Raw genomic sequence first — 5,421 nt, forward strand, 5'->3', positions numbered from 1 at the left:
ATCTCACTTTTTTACTCCCACTACCTGCTCTCCTGATTTTAGAGTTAGAATGGATTTGTGATGAGACTGGAAAAACCACCACCTGATTGTTACATGGAATGGAAGGCCCTGATGATATTCCTTTCACTGAGGCACTGGTGAGGAGGCCACTGACATCTTTGAAAAGCTCAGTGGTGGTTTTCCTTTATAGGTTGAGACTGACAGTTGAAAATGCTGCTGCAACAGGTCTTTCTAGCATCAACTAGAAATAAAAGAATCCCCACTCATTAAAGCTACAGGCATTCCATGTCCCCATTTGTCCCAGGCCTTGCTAAAGCCTACAGGTAAATGCACTCCACACACAGGGTGCCTCTGGATCACTTGGCTCTAGTGGCCAGAGGGGCTAGATCTGATGGCCAAAAGGGCTTGTGTTCCTGGGCACCACAGGATTGTAACAACTGGAAAGACATTTCAGGGCAGGCTACTATACCAAGGGCACTTCACAGACTGCCAACTGAAACACACCCCAGTCTGCCTATGAATAAGGTCCATTTACTTGTTCTGTAACTTTAACCTGATGGACAGACTTTAAGTTTGTCAGATATCTGCAGACTACAGAGGCACAACTAGGCATGTAGCCATCTTTGGGAAACACCATCTTTGCACCCTCCTTGGCCTCATCACAGCTTACTGGTACCTCCCAGAAAGTAGTTTTCATTCATCTTAAGTTCCAATTCTTATAACTCTTACCCAGGAGATACCTCCAGATCTCCTGGTCTAGAGGTCAGCGGGGTCTATAATTGTGTGCCCAAAGGACTATATATATTCACATAAGTTAAAAACTGCTGTCTAAGGATCTGGCTTCCAATTAGCCTGAACCCAGGTACTGACTGAGATCACAGGCCTCAGCACACCATCAACAGTTGGGATCCACAAGAACAAATCAGTTTACTCAGACAATCACAAACATTTCAAAGACAAATAAGAGCTAGCACAAGGTTGAACAATAGGTTCATCTCCTACATAAGACCAGTCCTTCAAGTCTGGGAAAGGTAGCTGTTTTGCACTATACTTAGAAACAAACATGGAAAGCCAAGGAAAATGAGGAGACAGAAAAATAATTAAAAAAAAGAACAAGACAAAACCTCAGAAAAAGACCTTAATGAGATGCAAAAAAGTAATCTACCTGTTGAGTTCAAAGTAATGGGCATAAAGATGCTCCCCAAACTCAGGACAAGAATGGATGAATACAGTGAGAACTTCAATAAAGAGATAAAAAATACAAGAAAGAACTAAACAAAAATCACAGAGCTGAAGAACATAAAGGAACTGAAAAATACACAATAGGCATTCAACAGCAGGCTAGATGAAGCAGAAAAATGGATCAATAACCAGGAAGACAGGGCAATGGAACTCACTCAAACAGAGCAGCAAAAAGAGAAAAAAAATTTAAAAAGTGAAGATAGCTTAAGAGACTTATAGAATATCATCAAGGAGATTAACATTAGTAGTGTAGGGGTCCCAAAAGGGGAAGAGAGAAAAAGGGCAGGAAATTTATTTGAAGAAAATTATGGCTAAAAATTTCCCTAACCTGGGGAAGGAGACAGACATCCAGGCACAGGAAGCATGGAGCACTCCAAACTAGATAAATCCAAGGGATCCACATCAAGACACATTATAATTAAAATGTCAAAAGTACAGGGCACCTGGGTGGCTCAGTCGGTTAAGCGTCTGCCTTTGGCTCAGGTCATGATCCCAGGGTCCTGGGATCCAGCCCCATGTTGGGCTCCCTACTCAGCAAGGAGGCTGCTTCTCTCTCTTCCTCTGCTGCTCTCCCTACTTGTTCTCTCTCTCTCTCTCTCTGACAAATAAATAAATAAAATCTTTAAAAAATAAAATAAAACAAAATGTCAAAAGTTTAAGAGAGAATCTTAAAAGCACCAAGAGAAAAACAACATCATTTATACAACAGAACTCCTTAAGACTACTGGCAGATTTTTCAGCAGAAACTTTGCAGGCCAGAAGAGAGGGGCATAATATATTCAAAGTGCTGAAGAAAAAAACCTTCCAACCAAGAATACCCTACCCAGCAAAGCTATCATTCGAAACTGAAGGAGATTATCTCTCCTTTTCCCTATACAAGCAAAAGCTAAAGGAGTTCATCACCACTCAACCAGCTTTACAAGAAATGTTAAAGGGACTTTTTTTTGTTGTTTATTATGTTATGTTAATCACCATACATTACATCATTAGTTTTTGATGTAGTGTTCCATGATTCATTGCTTGTGTATAACACCCAGTGCTCCATGCAGTATGTGCCCTCTTTAATACCCATCACCAGGCTAACCCATCCTCCTGTCCCTGTCCCATCTAGAACCCTCTGTTTTTTTCTCAGAGTCCATAGTCTCTCATGGTTCATCTCCCCCTCCGATTTCCCCCCCTTCATTCTTCCCTTCCTGCTATCTTCTTCTTTTGCAAATGACATATCAGATAAAGGGCTAGTATCCAAAATCTATAAAGAACTTATCAAACTCAACACCCAAAGAACAAATGATCCAATCCAGAAATGGGCAGAAGACATGAACAGACATTTTTCCAAAGAAGACATCCAAATGGCCAACAGACACATGAAAAAGTGCTCAACATCGCTTGGCATCAGGGAAATCCAAATCAAAACCTCAATGAGATACCACCTCACACCACTCAGAATGGCTAAAATTAACAACTCGGGAAATGACAGATGTTGGCCAGGATGCGGAGAAAGGGGAACCCTCCTACACTGTTGGTGGGAATGCAAGCTGGTGCAGCCAGTCTGGAAAATAGTATGGAGGTTCCTCAAAAAGTTGAAAATAGTGCTACCCTACGATCCAGCAATTGCACTATTGGGTATTTACCCCAAAGATACAAATGTAGGGATCCGAAGGAGTACGTGCACCCCAATGTTTATAGCAGCAATGTCCACAATAGCCAAACTATGGAAAGAGCCAAGATGTCCACCAACAGATGAATGGATAAAGAAGATGTGGTATATATATACAATGGGATATTATGCAGCCATCAAAAGGAATGAAATCTTGCCATTTGCAACGATGTGGATGGAACTGGAGGGTATTATGCTGAGCGAAATAAGTCAACCAGAGAAAGACATGTATCATATAACCTCACTGATATGAGGAATTCTTAATCTCAGGAAACGAACTGAGAGTTGCTGGAGTGGTAGGGGATGGGAGGGATGGGTGGCTGGGTGATAGACATTGGGGAGGGTATGTGCTAGGGTGAGTGCTGTGAATTGTGTTAGACTGTTGAATCACAGACCTGTACCTCTGAAACAAATAATATATGTTAAAAAAAATAAAATAAAATAAAAAAATAAAGGGACTTCTTTAAGCAGAAAAGAAAATACACTAATAACAAAATATAAAAGTAAAAATCTCACCGGTGAAGGCAAATATATAGTAAAGGTAGGAGAATAACCACTTACAAAGCTAGTATTAAGGTTAAAAGACAAAAGTAGCAAACAGAACTATATTAATTAGTTAACAAATACACAAAATAAAAAGATGTAAAATATGACATCAAAAACAAAACATGGTAGGAGGGAATAAAAATGTAGAGGATTTAGAATGTGTCAAAAATTTAAATTGCTACTGACTTAAAATATGCTGTTATATACATAAGCAGTTATATATGAACTTCATGGTAACCACAAAGGAAAAACCTATTGTAGATACACGAAAAATAATGAGAAAAAAACTATACATAACACTAAAGAAAGTCATCAAACCACACAGAAAAGAGCAAGAGAAGAAGAAAGGAACAGACAGGAAGTACAAAAACAGCTGGAAAACAATTAAAATGGAAATAAGTACATACCTACCAATAATTACCTTAAATGTAAATGGACTAAATTCTCCAATCAAAAGACACAGAGCAGCTGAATGGATAAAAAACAAGACTCATCTATATACTGCCTAAAAGATACTCTCTTCAGAAGTAAGGACACACACAAACTGAAAGGGAAAAGATGAAAACAAATATTCCATATAAATGAAAATGAAGAAAAAACTGGTATAGCTATACTTATATCAGACAAAACAGACTTTAAAACAGACTATAAAAGACAAAGAAGGGCATTACATAATGAAAAAGCAGTCAAACAAGAGGATATAAAAATTATATTTATGCATCCAACATAGGAGTACCTATATATAAAGCAAATATTAACAGACATCAAGGGAGAAATTGTCTGCAATACAATAATAGTAGTGGATTTTAACACCCAACTTACCTCAATGGCTAGATCATCCAGACAGAAAATCAATAAGGAAACACTGGCTTTAAACAACACATTAGATCAAATGGACTTAATAGAAAAATACAGAACATTCAATCCAAAAGCAGCAGAATACACATGCTTCTCAAGTGCACATGAAACATTCTCCAGGACAGATCACATGTTAGGCCACAAAACAAGTCTCACTAGATTTAAGAAGACTGAAATCATATCAAGCATCTTTTCTGATCACAGTGGCATGAAACTAAAAACCAATTACAAGAAAAAAACTGAAAAAAATCACAAATATGTAGATTAAACAACATGCTACTGAACAATCAATGGGTCAACAAAGAAATCAAAGAGGAAATCAGAAAATACCTTGAGACAAATGAAAATGTAAATATAACAATTCATGGGATGCAGCAAAAGATGTTCTAGTAGGGAAATTCATAGTGATACATGCCTATCCTCAAGAAACAAGGAAAATCTCAAACTAACTTTACATCTAAAAGAACTAGAAAAAGAATAAATAAATCCCAAAGTTAGTAGAAAGAAGGAAATAAGAAAGATCATAGAAATAAATAAAATAGAAACTAAAAATAAAATTTAAAAATCAATGAAACTGGTTCTTTGGAAGGGTAAACAAAATTGACAAACCTTTAACTAGACTCACCAAAAAGAGAAGACTCAAATAAGTAAAATTAGAAATGAAAGAGAAGTTATAACTGATATCACAGAAATACAAAGGATCATAAGAGACTTCTATGAACAATTATATGCCAACGAACTGGACAACACTGAAAAATGGATAAATTCTTAGAAACACACAATCTTCCAATACTGACTCATGAAGAAATAGAAAATTGGAATAGACAAATTACAAGTAAGGAAATTGAATTTGTAATCACAAGCCTCCCAACAAACAAAACCCCAGGACCAGATGGCTTCCCTGGTGAATTCTACAAAATATTCAAAGATTTAATACCTATTTTCTCAAACTTTACCCAAAAAACTGAAGAGGACGGAATGCTTCCAATCTCATTTTACAAGGCCAGCATTACCCTAATACCAAAACCAGATAAGGATGCCACACAAAAAAGAAAATTACAGGCCAATATCCCTGATGAATACAGATACAAAAATTCTCAATACAATAGTAGCAAAAC

The sequence above is a fragment of the Neomonachus schauinslandi genome, chromosome 9 (genome assembly GCF_002201575.2).
Source record: "Neomonachus schauinslandi chromosome 9, ASM220157v2, whole genome shotgun sequence".
NCBI lineage: Eukaryota > Metazoa > Chordata > Mammalia > Carnivora > Phocidae > Neomonachus > Neomonachus schauinslandi.